This window comes from Diorhabda sublineata, chromosome 1, assembly GCF_026230105.1.
Source record: "Diorhabda sublineata isolate icDioSubl1.1 chromosome 1, icDioSubl1.1, whole genome shotgun sequence".
NCBI classification, from domain to species: Eukaryota; Metazoa; Arthropoda; class Insecta; order Coleoptera; family Chrysomelidae; genus Diorhabda; species Diorhabda sublineata.
Window position 1 is genome coordinate 24,279,369 of NC_079474.1, and position 21,961 is coordinate 24,301,329.

The following is a 21,961-nucleotide window of genomic DNA, read 5'->3' on the forward strand; positions in this document are numbered from 1 at the left end:
ATGTCAATTTGCATACCAAACAGGCAAATCTACGGAGACTGCATTGGTAAAATTGACAACTGAAATTCAGAACATTCTGACGAATAAAGAAAACGAAGTATATGCCTTCTTAGACATAGAAGGCGCCTTTAACAATATTCCACACGACGAGGTCAAAATAGTATTAGATGCGAGAGAAGTAGATAGGACAACCTCTAGATGGATGGCACAACTACTATCTACTAGAACAGCAGAAACCAAAGTAAAGAAAGACACCATTTCAATCCCTGCAAACAGGAGATGCCCATCAAGCTAGACGGGAAAGTAATCGAGTGGAAAACAGAGGGGAAAAATCTGGGACTGACATTAGACAATAATTTTATTTGGAACAAATATAAAAAAGAGATAATCACCAAAGCCACAAAAGCCATGATAGTGTGCAGAAACTTTGCAGGGAGGATTTATAACCCGAAGATCCTACGGTGGCTGTACATGGCAATTGTGAGACCAATTATCACAAATGGGGCAGTGGTTTGAGATACTGGATATTACGAGCAGTAATCTCTCAAAGTTACAAAGACTGTCTTACTTATGTGAAACTGGAGCCATGGAAACAGCTCCACTAGAAGTGATTCTAAATCTCCCACCTCTCCACATGGTTCTGGAAAGTGTGGTAGAGAAAACATCACTTAGAATGTTCAAAGACGGAATTATCCAAGAAAACTCGTTCCCAAATTATGACTAACCCCGGGACACGCCTCAGGATATTTACATCGAAAAAGTTTAGCTTTGAGAAAAACTTCACCTTAATAGTAAACTATCAAAGCATGTGGGGTCAAAACACCATACAAGAAATGAACAGAAATGCCATTAAAAGGATGGATCAAAAACAGCAGATGGAACTGGAATAGGAGTTTACAGGCACAGAACCAACCAAACTGAAAGTCTAGGCAGTGCACCAAGCATTTATCAATCAGAAATTCATGCAATTGTTTGGTTCAATCGCAAACAGAAGATCGTCATTCTGTCCGATAGTCAAGCAGCTATTAGAGTTCTAAGCTCCAATATCATAAAATCCAATCGCGTTTGGGACTACCCAGAAAAATTAAACGAGCCTGGCAAGAAGAATAAAATTACCCTACAATGGATTCCGGAACACACTGGATAAGCTCGCTAAAGCGGGAGCAGACAAACCCTTCATGGGATCCGAACTGTTTTGTGGTATCATCTACAGAATAATGAAAAAAGCACTGGAAAGAAAGTAGATAGGAGCAATTATTGGGCCAAGCCTCAAGGGCTTAGACAGGCAAATACTCTTCTGGAAATCTATGTAAGAGTATCTAAATGAGAACAATCTACAAATACTGACAATAATACTATCAGGGCCTCAACAAACATCTCAAGATGCTAGACCTAGCAGATAATGTGGCGTGCATATTTTGTTGTATAGAGAACGAAACATCTATCCACATTCTTCCGAAGTGTGAAACACTAAGGAACTCCAGAGCACTACACCCGAGAGCGTATGAAATATAAGACGAAGATCTCTGGAAATTAAAGCCATCCTACATTCTAGAATTTTAAAGAGTGGAATTAATGGATCAGCTGTAAACACAGGACTCTGTCGCAGCAAGAAAGGGAAACACAACATATCCTTTAGGTCGCAGTATATACGAGACCCCAAATCCATACATATATGCGTACAAGCATATTGCTATTAAAATTTATTTTTTTTTCAGCTTTTTTTTGCTTGGTGGAATTCCAACTTGTAGGCAGATTGAGGCCTTGGAATCAATAAAAAATGAATCATTTCGTGAAGTAGGCATATTGAGACCACAGAATCGGATCACTTCTCACAAATATCCACCCTTTCCCTACCTTTCTCTTGATATTGCTTCAAAGCGGGAGACGAAACGTCAAGAATTTTTTAAATTCCAACGCGGTTCAACCTGTGAACCTAGTATTTTTTTTGTGGTGGGATTCCGGAAAAATCAAACACCAAAGTGTACTTACTCCAATATATCATCATCTTGATTTGAGGTTTCTATTAATTGAAAATTAGTTTTTAATCATAGGACAATCTTGAAGTTTTGAACTATCCCGTTCTGTATCAAAGTCGTTATCGGTAATCAAAACATATCCGTGATTATCGTATTAAGACTGATGTAATTGTTATCGCTTAACATAATTACATGGCGATTCCCAATTGAAATTCATTTGAGATTGTAAATCAAAATAATTTATGACCAGTATTTATCACGCAATTCAAACAAATATATAATATTCATTTGATTAATAACCGTGAAATTTTTTTTACTTGTTATTACAAGATCACGTTTTTATTTTCATAAATACCTTGTGAAAGTTGGTGATATGCCCAATGGCATTAATCAAAATTGTATAGCTTCGAAAAAAAAAATTTATTTTAGAATTAGAAAGACACGCACCTCTGACCCCGAAGACATTATCAATAATGTTTTTTTGGAAATATTCAACCCTTCCTTCGAATCAAATGACTACAGAATCTTATGAATCTCTACTATTAAGGCCCATTGAAGGAATTTTAGTATATGCATGACTTTGTAAATAATTCGAAATATTAACATTAAGATTGCCTATTCAATCATTTAGGATCACCTCAAATCAGGATTATTGAGACTTTACTTGAAACATGGAAATAGATAGGATTTTAAATACAGGTACCGTCACTGAAGGAATATCAAATTCTATTTTCATAGACCTCACACTATTCTTAAAAATTTTATTAATATATCTATTAATTTGGATTACGATCAAGAAATATTTATAGCAGCAATTGCCATGCATCTGTTTAAGAAGTATGTCACTTAATAACGAGAAACAATCCCAACTTCAACCTTACCAATAGATGAAAATGTGCAGAAGAGTTCAAACATGTGATCGATTATTAGAAGTAATTTATTTGACATATACAAGAGTTGAAAATTGGATCTAGGTTTGTCCACCTTAAATGATACCTGAAGCTCTCAATGAAAAAGTAGCTGAATCCGCGACGAAAAGGCCTGTTAATCATAATCGAACATCACATGCATGATCATTTTTTCTTCCGGTTCATAATCTTGACGACTTGAAGACAAGCAACCAAAATACAAAAAAATAGTGTCAAGCTCAGTTAAATGTTGATGATTTTGCAATATGCAACGCTTTAGATATGGTTCCAGTAAGAAGTTGAAATTTCATATAAGAAAATTCTGAAGAAATATATGAGAATGTTAGAAAACATTTTGTGTACTTCTTTGATCATCCACAATACAAACTGTCCTGAAATTTCCAGTTAAAAACTAGTATCTATACTAAAAAATGGGCATTTATCATAAAACTTGCAGAAAGCACAAAATATAGAGAAAGTATAGTGCTGCGCTGAACGTTTTAACTCAAAAATCAACCAAGTTCTAAATTCATTTAAATATTTCCTTCATAAAATTGTAAATAGAACGTGAGAAGTTATAGGAAGAAAGCTAGAAACTAATTCCGAAAAAAAAAGAAAAGAAAAAATGAAAATGACACAACATTTGTCTTGAATCTGTGAATGTGTGAATCTACTGCAGAATCGTTCATCCAGTGTACCTTGGCACACTTGAGAACAAACTTATAACACATTGTTAAATAATTGACCACGTATCATCTATCTCTCTAATCACATCTGAAACTTACTGACGAGCACTATAGATAAATTAATTCGAAAATAATTATATGGCTCATCTACCTCCAGCATTATCAACAATACCACTCGGAAAAAAAATATATGTTTATTCTAACTCTTGTATGTAAGAAATCGTGGATATCAATTAACTCCGTTTTAGAAAGCTGAATCGGAAGAATTTGATGTTATTTGAAAAAGTATATATCTGTTAACTATCGAATGTAGATCAAAAGAGAACAAAAGTAGTTTATCAAATTCGTTATTTTGGTAACAGTACATAACCTTTTTTATTAAATAACACCACCATTGACGTCTTTGTTTCTAAAAATTCTTATAGATTGTTGTGGAAATTTCCATTCTAGGGAACGTGTGGTGCGACTCAATTTGAATCTTCGAAACTTATTCATTTTTGAATCCGTTTGCTTAATTCGTAAGCCTGATACCCCAATTACAGAAAGATCGTTGCAGGGTTATCCATTTAGGAACGCGGAGCACGACCTTTACCTACCCACTCTACGTTCAGAATCAGTTTAGGGCTGAATATTTTACAATGCAAAAAAATGCACAATCACTTGCCAATGGAAATCAAGTCGATATCATCTTTTCCCACATTCCGCAATAATTTGAGACCATATTTACTGGAAAGTGCCTTCTACTCTGCCTTCTATTCAAATAATAATATTTAATTCCGGAAATGCTGCATACTGGTCTAATTTTGCTGTGAGCTCATTACCTATAATATTATTACTCAATGTGAATTTCTTCCGTATATTGAAATTTTATTTTATTTGTTATTTTTTTATAATTGTATTTCAGTTTCCACAAGTCTACAAATTGTAACAAATTTTTGACAATAAAGCATTTCTCTTTCTCTCTCTAAACAAAACGCTGTTTCCTCTCCACGCTGGTTTCAATCCACAGATATGTTCAATTTTCATCTGGTGTTTTATCACTGGAAGTTGAAGTAATTTTATAGTCAATATAAATTGCTTAGCTGGCTTTCTCTTATTTTAACTGCTCATGTCTTATGGCTGATTCATAAACTTTTGGTTTGCCGCTGCCGTTGACGATTGCTGTTACAAAATCATTGAAATGCATAAGACATAGTTGCCGTTTGACGTAGTTGTTTGCAGATCGGTCTGCGCTTGGTGACTTTCAACATAGAAGAATTTTATTTTTTCCCGTAGCCGTTCGTAGCTATAGAATAGAGCCAATCACATCCGTTTGAAAGTCGTGTTTATACCAATAAAAAACTCTCCGTATATTAATACCAGATTACGAACAAAAACCCAGATATATCACGAGAACAAATAGCAGTACACACGTCAAAAAGAATAATCAAACTTTTAAGTCAGTGGTAGCTACGAACGTCAAACGGCCAACGTCACCCGTGAACGGCAACGGCAAACGGAAAGTCGAGTTTATGAAACGGCCTTTACTTGCACTAATTTTGTGAACTGTTGAATTTTTGAGTTCAAATGTTTAGTTGTAGCATCATATTCTCTTTATACTCTTCGCACGATTTATGTTGAATGCTTATTTCTCAGTATATCTGCTAATTTCACTTGGGAATTTTGGGATACAATTTGTAATCAACTCAGTACAGTCATTAAAAATTTTTCTACCTTTCCACTGCCTGAAAACAATCAATAACGAGACTCGTGAAGATCCCTCCATCTTAATCTAGACTCTACATAAAATTCGCATGGATCAATCCAAGCATTTGTTTTTTTTTTATTGTGTAACAAAATTTTTATAAAAATCTGATAGGAGAGCACGAATAGGTGCTTCCAAAAAAGAAATATTCTCTTACTTCTAACGTTGATTGAGTACTAACCAAGTTATCAACATTGATTGGGATTACTTTTACAATTAGCTCACGATTTCATGTTTTTCTACAAATTTAAAATATTTAACTAAGAATTTCTTAAAAATATTTAATAGCATTCATTAAAAAAATAGGATAATTAGACTATGACATAAATTAAAACTGTTACTTTCAATCTTAAACTGTTATTATAAATTCATAATTTCATTCCACTTAATTCCACATAACCATTCATTTCAAAACCATTCAAGTAGGTAAGGTTTCATACACGTAGTGATTATATCTTGACAATTACTTATATATAGTCCTCGTGAATTGAATTTTCTTCAACCAACAACCCTTAATGCTGTGAAAAATAAGAAGGAGCTAGAAGGACGACGTGCCTGTCACCAACAAGCAGTACAGGGCTACTAACCCGAAAAATAAATGACTAACGATACGAAAACATGAAAATATAAAAACAGTATCAGTGAAAGAATTTATCCCGTGAACAGCGACGGTCGCCGAGATGTCATGCACTTTTCTAGTAAATGTTTTTGACAGCCGGAGATTTTTCTTTAACGGATCGCCAACCGCGATCTCCCATCCGTGAAAATTTTGGTTATTGCTTTTCTTATTACTGGTAGATTTCCGTTTGTTGCCGAATGATTTTTCCTTGTTTGAAAAAGGAAAGTTTCGGGCGACGATAAATTTTTCGAAGCGAATGTAACAAAAAAATACGTATTTTATTAAACCAATAGAGAATAAAGTTGAGTTGTTGTTTCCTAATGTGGAAATCATTATTTTTATTTTTGTTGATTCACAATATTGTTGTTAGTCCAAATAAAAAATTTTTTTGCTGGCCAACAGAGCAAGTTACTCATTCTTCACTCCATCTGAAGCCGAGAGGACGAAGACAATTCCACATTAGTGATTCTGGTTCTCAAATTTTCTAAAGGGCGGACAATAAATTTTTGTTATTCAGTTGTGGTGGAAGCACTTCATATACTTTTGATTGATTGTGTGGAGCTGCATGCTCCAATATATATATATATATATATATATATATATATATATATATATATATATATATATATATATATATATATATATATATATATATATATACAGTGCTTTTCAGATAAAAGTATCCACCTTTAATAACTTTTGTAATACTGGTATTTAGAAAAAATCCAAAAACACGTCAATTTATATTGGAAGGGGCAAGCATTATGGCTTATTTAATTTTACTGGAAAAGCCACCCCCTCACCCCTAGCAGCATCCCCTTTATTTTTTTAAATTACTTTTTATATTTTTTATGTAAAATTTGGATACTCCTCTTTGAGCTGATTTCAAAAATGTATAATACTTGATACTTGCAGGTTAAAGTGGTTAGTTTATGAGATAAACAATTTTTCTTTTAAGAGCACAAATTTTACTTATTATTTACTTTCACCTTATTTGCCTGTACTAAAATGGGTTGTACAACAGTTCAAACTCTTTAATCTTTTTAACTGTGCTATTTATTCTACTTAAAAAATCCAGACAACAAAAAACTCTACTTTTTATTAAAGTTTGACATTGTCAACTAGAATTTGTAGTCACTATTGATAGTGTAATTTGATACATTATTTATTTTGTTTCTCTGAAATGGTTTACTCTTTGCAAGAAAGAATTGAAATTGTAGGTTTATACTACCAAAAAAATAATTGTGCAAGAGCTGCTGCTAGAATATTTAACGAATTACATGACGGAAGACATGCAACTCATAAGTATGTAATTCAACTGATGGAGAAATTTACCACAACAGGGTCTGTTTGCAATAAAGTGCATAAGCGAGAGGGACTCGTAAATAACGAAGCAATCCAAGTGGCAATTTTAGGGCAAGTCAGCTTAGAGGCTCAACAACCCCAATCGTTGTCAACAATAAGTAGAGCGATCGGTGTTTCATCTTCTAGAGTTTTCCGAGTTCTACATAAATTCAAGTACCACCCATACAAAGTTAAGTTGGTGCACATGTTGAATGAAGATGATTTTGATCGTCGTCTAGAGTTTTGCGAATCAATGACGCAAATTATCAATAACAATCCACAATTGTTAAACAATATTTGCTATTCTGATGAATGCTCATGGTCATTAAATGGCTTAGTAAGTAGGCATAATTGTAGATATTGGGCTGAAAGTGATCCACATATTATGCGTGAATTCTATACACAACATCCCCAAAAGTTAAACGTTTGGTGTGGTATCCTAGGTGACCACATTGTCGGACCTTTCTTCATCAACGGAAATTAAAATGGTGAATCATATCTTGAGTTACTCAGGGAAGGGGTTGACCCACGTATTACAACAATAATAGAAAATGATGATAACCTTTCCGAAGATTTACTGGTATTTCAACAAGACGGAGCTCCCCCACACTATGCTATGCCTGTCCGACAATTTTTAAACGAAACATTCCCCGCTCGTTGGATAGGTAGAAGGGGGCAGATGATGGAGTGGCCACCTAGGTCACCGGATTTAACACCCCTAGACTTCTTTTTATGGGGGTATTTAAAAACAAAAGTTTATGCTACCCAACCAGAATCTCTGGATGATTTACGAGAGAGGATAGAAAATGAATGTCGACAATTAAATCCAGCCGTATTAAGCAATGTCAGAGAGGCATTTCAAAATAGATTATACCATTGTATGGAAGTGAATGGTACTCATTTTGAATACTTATTGTAACTTCATAATAAATAGCACAGTTAAAAAGATTAAAGAGTTTGAACTGTTGTACAACCCATTTTAGTAAAGGCAAATAAGGTGAAAGTAAATAATAAGTAAAATTTGTGCTCTTAAAAGAAAAATTGTTTATCTCATAAACTAACCACTTTAACCTACAAGTATTATACATTTTTGAAATCAGCTCAAAGAGGAGTATCCAAGTTTTACATAAAAAATATGACAAGTAATTTAAAAAAATAAAGGGGATGCTGCTAGGGGTGAGGGGGTGGCTTTTACAGTAAGTTTAAATAAGCCATAATGCTTGCCCCTTCCAATATAAATTGACGTGTTTTTGGATTTTTTCTAAATACCAGTATTACAAAAGTTATTAAAGGTGGATACTTTTATCTGAAAAGCACTGTATATATATATATATATATATATATATATATATATATATATATATATATATATATATATATATATATATATTGTTATGGTATGAATATATCCAAAATAAATTATTAAATAATAATAAGATATAAATAAAGCAATAAGTTCAGTTCTGTTATTCGGTTACTTAGAGCAGTTTATCACAATAAAATAAATAACATTCTTTATATTAAGTTTTGGCCAACGCTATATTCTAAATTATTATTTAATTTTGACATATCCTGTATAATCAAAGACTTTAATCCATAAATTGACAGATAGAAACAGGAGCACCAACTTCAAAAATTTGTGTGACATACCAACATAAGTTATAAGGTTATAAATGATAAAATATAAAAATTTTGACAACTGCAATGATAAAATTAATAACATAGGAATGAAATAAATACAACAAAGAAATTATAGAATAATATTATTTGAATAAAGTCACAATAATTTAAAAATTTAGAAATGACAATTTAGTAACTAACTTTTAAAATAAATATCATTGGTTAAAAAAAAAAAACAATTATGAAGAGAATCAACAACGAAAAAAGAAAGAAATTTTTTTTTGGCAAGAAAAATAGAGTAAAACAATTTTAATTGAAATTTAAGAAAATTAAAATCTTGATAAAAAAAAGGCATAAAATATTCAAAGGAGTGATAATTAATAATTGTATAAGTGTAGTAATAAGAAATTAGTGAAAACAATTAAATAAAGTGAAATAAGTGAGAATACTCACAAAGGGACAATTTCCAAGATAAATAAGTTGTGAAAAGGAAAAGAACAGGAGTGGAACTACAGCGGAGTATCTGTTTATTCTGCAAGGCCGTAACAATTTCCAATTAAAAAAAAAATTAAAAATACAACATAACAAACACTTAAGGTACTGTTCTATTAAGTTTAAGTATTTCTTTTAGTATATAATATGTCCGTATTTAATATTTATCTTTATTTACGCTATTATCAACTTTTCTGTACATTGGTGTCATTTCTATCATAGTTTTCCAAATATTCATTCTGGTCTCCTTATTTGGTAGCATCTTATTTGCATGATACTTTCTATTAGTCGCCAGTATTTTTTCTTTCGATTTTGATCTTTTTACTATTACTCTTGATAATTTTACACTTCATATATAAAGCTTAATGAAACCAAAATTTTTGTTTTATTCTCATTTGTTGAAACAACCTTTTTTTCTCCTTCTGCTAAACTGCCCCTATCACTAAGTTTTTTTTATTTATATTTATCAGTACATACTCTATCCATAGATTGAATAATGATGTAGTCACTTGTCTCACTCCTTTATTAATTTGGAAGGCTTAAGTTTCTCTTTTGATGATCAATACATTCACTTTTGATCCATTCGTAGAAATTGCGATGGGTCTTCTCAATTGTGTTTATATATTTTGGTCTTCTAGACCTTTCATCAATGTTTTTCTATTGATTGAGTAAAACGCTTGTTGGAAATAAGCAGCATCTTGTATGTTGTATCTATTGTGGATTCAATTTGCGGGAATACACACTGGTATTTTCTTTATATTTTGCTGCATTCGCCAGGCGTCTCTGTTTCACAGTATACATTATTTTTCAAGCTTCAGCTTAATTCCTCTGTTGTTCATATCTTTTCATATGTATCGGAACAATTTGTTCATTTTCTCAAACTTCTGGCATTTTTGTTTCACAAAATTTAGTCTTCGTGTTCTCCCATTATCACCCTTTCTAATGACTTCCATTATCTCATTTTTCGTTGGTTTCTTGTTAATTTCTCCTTCATCATACAATTTATATCCGTGGGGTTAATTGATAATCACTGCCTCTTACGTTCCTAATTCATTTTAATACCATACACTACACTTAACTAATTTTTAATAATTTACCTATCACTATCACTTAACTGACTTAAAAAATTTATTTAAATTCTTCGATTACTTCACTACTTAGAACTGATCACTACGACTATTTATTATACCGAACTAAACTGCGCTAAAGGAACCCGCTTATATATCCAAAGGAAGTTCTCAAGAATTTTACAAAAATAATGAAATAAAACAAAAAAACAAATAGACCTTCCCAGAAATTATTCAAAACAAACAATGTAAATAAACCGCTTGCCATGAAAACGGATATAAAAAATAAACATCAAAAGGATTCTGCGATTTATGCAAAAGCGCTGCGTGTGCCTTTGCCGCATTTTATAATTTCAATACATCTAGGCAGGACCGGCTCTAAGGCGGAGACAAATCCGTAACCATATATTCCTAATTCCAACAGTTGTTGAAAATGCTCATTCTAGATATTTTTAAACTGATTTTTATAAATGCTATTGTATCATTATCCTCTCAATCTCAATATTTTTTAGTTTATTATCAATCCACCCTTTTTCTGTATTTCATTCAAATTTTGCATGGTTTCCTTGTCTCTTCTCAATTTTTGTCTAATGTAATGCTTATATACAACCATCCCAATATTGCCAGCTCTTTTAGCTCCCTTCTTGTCTTGTTGACATTATCCATTATACTACTTCTTTGTTGGTCCTCTTTCTTCTTCTACTAATCGTTTTTCGGATACTTTTAGTTGACATTTTTTAGTAAATATTTGTGATTTTACCCATTTCGCCAATGTTAATTCCGTCTAGGCTATATTGGTATATGTCTCCAAATAATTGCTTCTATAAAACGTTTACTTTTGTACATTCTCGTTTATACGGAACATGTGCTGAAATTATTCTAAAACAAAGTTTGAACTTAAACCGTTCTTTTATTCTTACCTTATTCAAAGAAAAATGCAAAAATACTAAGAAATAATAAGTTCCGAAAGCGTAAGTTGGTCAATATCAATCGTTATAATTTCTCGTAAAAAGTACTCCAAGTTCATCAATACATCTGTAGTTTTCTCTCAGTCAAAATAACGCTAAATGTGAGTCTTCATACTAACATTTCGAGAACCTAAAAAAGAAAAGTAGAATTATTATCTTATGTAAATTCAGCTTCACCTATTATAGGTCTTGTTCCTCTAGTCTCGTTCATGATGGTATCTTTGTTTGAATATTTATTGTAAGATCAGCTTCTTCAAAGGTATAATCGATTTTGATAATAGGTTGCTGATACTTTATTGTATATTAGATTACCGTCTATTCTTATTAACTATTTCTTCTTCCATATTTTTCTACAGGTAGAGTCTTTAAGTAATTTTTTCTAGATATCTCCAATTCGTCTCTCAAAGCAAGGCTCTAGTATAATAATTGTATTCATTGTCGTTTCATTATGTTTCTCACGATAGGTCTGTCGTCTTGTCTTGCTTTGTTTTAATTCACAAAACAGAAGACAAGATTACATCTCACATTTGTATTAGGAAATTCAGGATACTTATTATTTCTTCGTCTTTTCCAGTTCTGGATTCAAATTGGCTTTCACCGATGTCTTCTTGGAACTTAATACATGTTTCCATAGATTTTACTTGTAGAAAAGTATCTAGAATGTAAAACGAGATATCTAAAATCGTTAACAAAATTATTATTTTGTGATTATGCATCTTTTGTTGATAGATAGAAGATAGAAGAGCCTTAGATACTTCTAAGGTTGTATTTATTTGTAGTTCTTCTTTACTATGTGCCTTTTCAATTATACACCTTCTTAGTTAATGTAAGTCTGACTCTTATTTATGTGAATCTATAAGTTCATTCATCTATTATCCCTTGAACATGACCTATTATTCGAATTTTATAAATAACAAAATTTCATTTTTTTTAAACGGCACACCGTGTATATTATACCCTTAATAGAACGCGTATAAAAATAAGAATCAAGGATATGAGTCATCTTATGTTTTACATCCGTACACTTCGCATCACGTAAAGAAAATATGTCGAACTTTATGGAATAATATTGATTGAAAATAAATCACAGTTTCTCACAATGAAGGTTAAGGAATTATTTCATAGTAGTTCAGATTCAATGTCTGTTGAATCAAAAATTTTGGTTGGTGTCCAGTTACACGAAAATGCGCGGACATATTGAGATCGATATAGAAAGTTATTGGTCATGTATCTGGTTTCAAGCCAACAAATATAATTTTCATTCTCGCCAACTTCTCATTGTATTATCAGTTATATATTCTGATCACTTGATCTCTTGTTATCAGCATTACTTACATATTGTTATGAATATTACACCAAATAATCACAAAGCAATTTTTTCTTCTCCTGCAAAAAAAATATTATTTTGGTTGTATAGTAACACATTGTGTTATTAGAATTTCATTGCTGTATCGGATAATGTCTACATCACAGTTATAATAAAACAAGTATACTGTGTAACGTCGAATATAAAATATAAACCTTGGATCCGCAAAAATGGTAATTTGCCATCTATTTGTTACAACTGGGAAAATTTTTCAATTTCTTTTTCAAAAATCACCACAAATTGTGATTTACAGTTATAGCAATATAATTGTTAATAAAATTTATAATTGATTGTTTATATATTTTTATTTAGTTCATATTCAATTAATGCCCTTTATGTTAATTAGTAATAGCCGTGGAAAAAATGTAGTTTATAATTCACACGAAATTTCCAAAAGTATGGCAGTTACAGCCAGGTGCGGTTTCTCTTTTCAGTTTGGGGGGGTCACGAATTAAGATGAAAAAAGAAGGAAGGGAAAGAGAAGCTAAAAGTGTGGTCAAAACTTTTTATAGATAAATTTTCCTGACTGAAAACCAACAAATACTTATAAAGACGAATATAATATACTATTTATATGAATCAATGATCAAATGGGCTATTTCATTATAATACAAATTCCAGTCTTCTCTTTGAGTATTTTGAAAATCTGCCTATTACTGCTTCAACATGAATATATCTATGAATATTTGAATAGGTAAGTCTTGTGAAGTGTTTTCCTTCCATAGATGCTGTTCCATGTGTTGCTCTGGCTTTACTTTGTCTCCTCGCATTCCATAAGTTATATTCTGAAACGACTGGAACGTTTAAATAAAATGACTCATGTCTTATATTTTCTAGAAGTGGGACGTAAACAAACCTTCTGAAATATTCTTCAGGAGTTTCTGGAAATATATTTGCTCGCTGCGTTTGCGGTGGTGTTATTGTAGACACATTTATATCTTCTGTGCAACGCGTTTTTAGGGAGTTTTGCACTCCCTTCTACTATCATATGTGAAGCCTACTTTGATATTCCAGCAATGATAAACTAAAATAACTTCGCAGTTCCCTATTATATCAGTTAGAAGTATTGAAAATTAAAATTGAGTTTGAATATGTTTCAGAAAGTTAATAATATAAGTACATTTTAGAACAGCTTAACGTTAACAAAAAAACTGTTGCAGTTAATTACTTACCCTGTTAAATAAATGTAATCTTCTCTTGTTAGAAGACGATATCTTTTTTGAGAATAAATTGAATATAAATGTTGTATATGAATAGAAAATATATACTACAAGTATACTTAAACGCGTAATTACTGATAACTGAAGAAAGAACTAAGAATACCATTCAATCGTTTATATAGAAATTTCACAAAAGCATTAGATTTCTTTTTCTCCAACTGAAAATATACATGCAATATTTACCGATGGCACACTAAATAACTAACTATATGAGTAGCAAAGCTTAAAACTAATTTCTAAGTTTTTCAATAATTCAGTGCCTCCCATTTTCTTCTTCTTACAAAATATAGTAACTTAACTTTGTTCCAAGAAGGTGATAGATTTCTTTCGAAACGGTATTGACATTGCGTATTATACACAAATGGGTGACATAAAAGGAAAGGCCATTTCTTGTGTGGTATCACCTTTGCGTGTCTTATGCCGCTCTATTTTATTCTATAATGACCCTTTAGACTTTGGGCGACTATTTAGTTGTCTTCCTTCAATTTCGGCACGTCCCTCAAACTGTACCGAAGCTTTGATGCTTCCCTTGAAAGAGTGCCTAGTTACAGCTTGTATTCGTGATGATTAGTAGAAGCGAATGATAAATGTTGCAAATCTCCCCACTAGTGGTGATACATTACTTATTCGTCAAAGATGATGTCACAAGGTCATTGTGACAAATAATTTCAAATGTAACTATCTTTAAAGGTATTAGAAAAAACATATTCAATGATGCTATTAATGTTTGTGTCTATGGTAGTTTCGAGAAATGGCTCTGGAAAGAAGCAAAACTGTGTTGAACCAAATTGAGAAAAAAGTAGATTTAGGTTTTAAATCGACTTCATGTATTTTATGTATTTAATTTCATGTAGGGCATTATACATATTTTTAGTTCCATCTATTGTCATAGCATCACACGCTATTATAATGGTACCATAGTAAGTTTAATATGTATGAATTCCATTTGATTTATTATTCAAATAGTAAATAATGTTTAAGTGAATTGAACAAATTTCAGCTAGATTGACTCATAAGGATATAATTGTGAAACGTTTCACAAAATCCTACAATTTCACAATCCTGCTAAAATACAACCACTGTCATTTATGACAGATGTTGAAAATTAAAATTGAATTTTGACAAATATGCTAGTATTATTTGATTAGTTATAAATGCTTAAAATAATGACTATTTGTGATTGTGTTTAATTAGACATCTTATTATGAAAATTTAAAATACTTACTCAATCCTAACGCTTTCCTACTTTTTCAAGTGTAACGAATGTTGGAGTTGAGTCTTTACGTGGGCTTCTTTATTCCACAGCAATTTCCATTCTCTCCTATCCTGTGTCTTTTGTTCAATTTCCTGCCATCTATTCCTCGATTTTCCCCTGCTATCTTAATTTATTCTGTCCAGCTTCTCCCCGGTCTTCCTTTCTTTTTCTTTGTTAGTGCTTCATATATCTTCTTTATTAATCGTTCTCCTCCCATTCTCATAATATGGCCAAACCATCTCAATTGTCCTTTGGTTTTGAATTGGTTTTTAATTGAAATTTTCACTTATAATGTTATTCCTTATTTTGTCGTATTTTGATGTATTATCTATTTTCCTCAGAAATCTCTTTTATGTACTTTGAATTTTACTTTTTTGTTTCTGTGCGAGTATCCTTGTCTCAAATCCTAATGTAAATATGGGTGTGGCTACTTTTTTATATATTTCTGTTTTTATTTGTTATGATATTGCCTTTTTGGCAGAAAATGTGTCTTGATTGCATTGAATAGTTGCTCCAGCTCTCTTTTCTCTTGTTCCGTTCTTCCATCTTGTATTAGTGTCGTGCCAAGGTATTTGAAACTTTTGATCTGCTCTATATGTGATCCTTCTAATTTCATCTCCTGTGCTTTTCAGCTTATTATGATCGATTTAGTTCTTTGTTCGTTTATTCTCATATTCATTATCTTAAGAATGACATTGTATATTTTTAAATTTGAGTTCAAAGTTTTCTCATCTTTGGCCATTATTACCATGTTATAATGTCTTCCATTTTCCAATGTTCGACTTTATACTGTCCAATTTGTTTTTGTGTTCTTTTTCAACATCTATGTGTAGGTGTACCTCTCTGTATTCTCTTATTGCTTTTTGCGATATTTGTCTAATTATGAAGTTTGTATCTGCCGTTCCTCTCTTTGTTCTAAATCCTTGTCTTCTATAGTTCTTCCTGGATCGTTTATTCCTCTGTTTCCTATTATTCTTGTATATATATCATATTGTTCACCGTACTTCGTAATTTGATTTCTCTATAATTGTTTCAGCTTCTTGTGTATTGTACGTAGTCTATTCCTAGTGCCATTTCCTTGTTTCAGTTTCTATATTGCCTGGTGTATTTCTTTTGAACTTATTTCTTTGGTTGTTTGGGTTTCTGTTAATCTGTGGTCTTCTTGTTCTATGTTTCGTTTATATCCTTCTAAAAGATCTCTAGAATATTGCCTCCTACTTTACGTTATGATAATGTAAAATAACTAATGTTTATATTTACTATTTAACTTTGATAAATCGTATTGGATCTTTAGCTTTGGGACTTAATCACACTTCAGAATTTTTTTTAATATTATTTTTTTTTCGTTAATGCAATCAACCGTTTATATTCTTTCAATCACTGTATACATTTACAGAGTTTCCTTCATCCACTTTCTGTAACTCTCCGTTTGGATTTGCCAGTGACTACCTATACTTCAGAATTTCTCATTTACTTTTGGTAACCTTTTTTCCCCGCTTTTATAGCTCTTTTCAACGATTGTCACATTTTTCAATTATGATCTTCTACGATGTCTGTGTAATACACTGAGATTATACTTTCGTAACTTCTTCTTTATCTTTATGTAATTATAAGATCACAAAATTCACAAGGTAAGATTTAACATTAATTTAACATCAGGTACCTTATTCATTAAAAATTCAATTGCCTTGAAATGATCTTCACATCCAAACCCAAAACATATTCTCGGAACCACTCGGAACTAATATTTCTTTCTTTTCTCTCAAATAAAAGTAGTATCTTGCGATGAGATATACTCCTAAATTAATAGTCATATAACTCAACCTGAGATTGTCTATTAGCTAAGTAGCTGCTACAACATAACTGGTAGAAGTTTGTATTCAAAAAGAATATTGTTGCAAATATTTTGGCACCCAACTTACCGTAACAAAGGAGGTAATACATCACGCACTCCGACTAATTTTTCTGTAACAATAGCTGACGTATGTCGTAATGAAACAAAACTCTCTTTTCAACAAATGCGGTAGTTTCTGCTCAAGTTCGGCATTTTCATTCAACCTTATCCACAATGATCGATATAGATCAGAGTTCAGATTCTCAAAACATTATGTCCATGAGATTATTGGCCGATAAAGCGATTTTTGCTATGTTTCGAGGACATCTATTTTTTCGACTTTATCTTATCTTCTGAAGGTATAATGGTACACTTAACTTTTCTCTATTGCGTATTGGCTGAAAATTTCATTTTGATTTCTTTTAAATATAACCTTAGAAAAGCTTTGTATATGTAAACTTCTATGTAAAATATCAAATACCCGTTAGCTGCTACATCATTCTATGAATAAAAAACGTGTTTTTTATTATAAATTTAATAGAAACTTCTATATAGTCTATAGTCTAATATAATAGATATGCATGAAAACAAGCTGGTGTGTAGGTAATTTTAAACTGAAAACCAATATGTTGATGTGGAAGAGCGGGTTGAGAGTTCGAAGTTTAGATAACGCACGTTTTCCCAACACTCTTTTGTATAATAATGGGCATACAATCTTTTGTATGCTACCTTCGATGCCGCAGCTATAGAATCACTGCATAAACTTTGTACTAAGGGCCGAATTAAGCCAAAATGGTAATAGAATCAATGAACAATTTTTTGCATATATAAATTTAACACAACTTACTATTACGAGGATTGCTATCCTGAAGTTTGATATTTTTAATGGTGAATATACCCAGAAAATTGGCTAAAAAATTAAATTAAATCGCGAACATTTTCTTGTAATGATTTTCTATACCTTTTGACGTAGATTAAACCAACAGCAACTCACTTCGACTTTAAGGAATGACGTACATCACCAGCTACCGTGTTTAGCTGGTTTATTGAATTCAATCATGGTGACACTTTGCTACAGGATCGATTTCGTAAACTGAATATTGCAAGATCGTCATGTGATATACCGTTAGATGGAGGTATACTTGGGCATTAGTTCTACTGAGATATATTCAATAAAAATTTATAGACGTTTTTATTGAATGTATGTGGGACAGATGACGAATTATGGATCTATGCATATAAATCTGAACTAAACAATAATCGATTATGTAGGCCTTTCGAGACGAGCCAAATCCAGCAAAAGTTGTGTCGCTCACTTGGAACAGCAAATGGTCGCCTGTGTTTTCGGAGTAACTGGACATATCGCCACTGATCCATTAGAGCAACGTAAAATGGTCAATTCTGAATGATACAGTTGTTTCTCAGATGTGTTCGAAAAAATTAGGGAAACCAATCGCAGAAGAGGAATCATTCTCTACAACGACAATGCAGGCCATCACTCATCAGTTTAAACAAAAACGTTTCTGAACAGTCAAGATAACTGCCTTACAGTTCTTGTTTGGCAACAAATAATTCCTTCTTATTCCTGCAGATCAAATATAAATTGCGAAGTCAACGTTTTTCTACATCTGAAGATGCGTTCAAATCATATGCTTTGGAGGTACCTCAATAGAAATGGGAAAAATGTTTCGACAATTGGTTCCATGCAAAAGTGTATTGATCTTCTTGGATAATATTTTGAAAAACAATAAAATAAAAAACTTTACTTCGACTCAAATCTTACACACTGGAGCCGGTGCTTTATATTCGACATTAACAAATTACCCGCATTTTTAACAATGCAAAGTATGAAAATGATTTGTACAAAAAACATGAGCGAACACACTTGGACTATTCATTACATTTTTATGGTTTCTGGCGAAACTTGTCACCGTATTTTTCTGCACAGAATATCATATGGACAGAGAATCAAAAATGCCGCGATTGACATAATATTATTTGACAACGTTTGTTTGGAGAGTCCAAACAATTAATCAGTTTTTGTATCATCACCGCGAAATATCCATTTAAGTGAAACCTACTAAAATTATTTTAATGAGTATTTTATTTCAAGCTACATCTTATATATTATATACTAACTGAGATATTCGAAACATAATTTTTGTATTATTTCTAGATTAGATTTGGAGGTCTCATTACTGTATGCTATTTATCCAAATAGGCTTATGATAGTTTAATGTACACAAGTTATTCGCGTAAGTAGCACTTCGAAGTTTTTTCGGAATAATTGGACATGTCACCACTGTTCCATTAGAGTCGCGTAGAACGGTCAATTCTGAATGTTGAGTCATTCGCCGTACGTTTATTGAGATCTCAATGAAAAATATTTTGAAAAAAATAAAGCGATATCAAATTATTAATATTTGTTTTCATTTGTCTATGTCAAAAATAGAATAGCAAATCTTGTACAACGGACCTCGGTACCATACCTTAAGAAAGCTTTGACATATGTCTATAAAGGTGACGTATAAGTGAATTGAGCAATATCATATCCCAAAACACTATTTGATAGGATACAGAGAATAATTTTTCATGAAAGTGAGAATTTCATTTATCACCCGATCTAATAATATTTAATATATATGTGTTTGTATGGTTTGTGCCTGCTCTTGATTAATTTAGGTTATTTGCCCTATAAACCCACTTCAAAAGCTCCCTTTTAACTGTATAGATAAAGATATTTCACGGATCTTAAAGCTGAAGGAAAATTTATATGGAAAAGAAGATATTTAATCAAACTGAAAATGTTTTCAGATTTATTCCTACTGTGTTCTTCAGATAAATATTTGTGTGGATTCAAAGAAAATTTTCGTTTAAGACAAACTTTGATATGATTATCTTCCATAATCAGAGGATTTTCCGAAAATTTCTTCGGAATTTAACATTTTTTAAGATAAAATAAATTAATTCTCAACCTTTTTTATATGTTGGCTTCACAAATTCCATGACGAATTTTGATACCTATCAGCATGTTACACGAAAATTTTGTATTCACTTATTGGAAATAACTTATCCAGGTATCATAGGGTGGTCAGAAATGAAGTGAGTTAAGATTAATAGAGAAAGATTTCGACTTCCATCGCAGTCATATCCCTGTTCTTAGACAAAAGTTATTTCAACTTAAATAATTTGATTTTTATATAAAGTTACAGTACAATATCAATATCACGCTGGAAGAGGATACCGGATGGAAAAAAGAGAAATAAAAATAGTATGTGATGTTGATGACGCAGTGAGGAAGATAACTCACAAAGGCTACTGTATAGGTTTGAACAAATAGCGAAAGCATTTAACATGCAAATATCCCTGAAGAAAACCAATTCTTTTAGAGTATCCAGAGAACGGAGAAGATGTGGACTCGCAATATACGATCAGATTGTAGGACAAGTGATGTCATTCAAATATCTAGGAGCGAACATAACAAGTAATAGAAATCTAAAGAATGAAGTGAAAGCTCAAACAACAAAGGCGTCATTAATATCAGTATATCTGAGAGATATAATTTGGCGGAATGAATATATGACTACCAGGAGCAAAGTCAGAATATACAAGACCTGTGAGAGACCAGTAATAACGATAGACAACAGAGCAGAAAACACTAATACTAAGCGGTTTTTAAGAACTACTGAAATGCGAACTCTGAGATTAATAGCGGGACACACATTATTTGACCACAAGATAAATGATGAAATAAGGGAGATATGTGACATCAAAGATGTAGTGAAATGTCAGGGGACAGGTTGCCAATATTGCAGAGGAAGAAAAACCGAATACATCCCGATCACCAGGACGACCACCTACAAGATGATATGAAAGCTGGTCATCATTATCCCATCTGCAGCAAGGCAACCATTGATGAAAACACAGGACTAAGCCCTAGCGTACGATGAAGAAGAAAGTGCAATATAAATTTATTCAGTATGTAGTAGGTACGTTATTGACAGGTGTAAAGTTGACGCTTGTCTCGACTAAGTTCAATACAGCATAAGTTTACGATATTCGGAATATTTTCATGCTTTGAGGTTATTGTTTGGTGCTAGTCTATGAAATGTGTGTAATGATATTGTGAGAACTCATACTTTGTTAGTCAATATACTTGCTACATATCTTATTCCGTTTAGTTTACTAAATATGCCAGTTGCATAAGTGGATTCGAAATATATAGGGTATCAAAAATAATTTAGCCACATCTTTTCCAAAGATTGCAACTTGTATAACATGTCTCCAGTTTTTGAGAAACTATTGAATCACAAATACAAACGTCAAGACCGATTGAGCTCGAGTCATTTGAGGTTGAAACGGAAAAAATTACAACTTATTCAATCATACGAATCTAAATCACATCCAAATTCTCACAAAAGGAGGCATAGTGAAACTTCCTATTGCCGCTTTTGACTTGAGTCGCTTTTCTTCTTCTCTGTTTCACTGTCAGAGTTACATCATCTGTGAAGAAATGAAAACAAAAATTATTAGTCCGCGTGTATAGTAAAACATAATCATGTGAAAAAATTTTAATAGAAAAAAGATTTGATACATTATTCAAGCTGAATGGTTATCACCTCAAACAACTTTGGTAACTGAGTACAAGAAAACCAATCAGATTCGAATCGGGTATCTATCTGCGGGATGATTCCGAATCAGTTTAGGGACCGATCGCATGCGAACTTTCAAAATTGTTGTTTGCGGGTCAATGAGTTCTGAATTTGTAGAAACAGTTCCCTGTTCGTGGGTAACACCGATTGCAACAGTTGCATAAGTGGATTCGAAATATATAGGGTATCAAAAATAATTTAGCCACA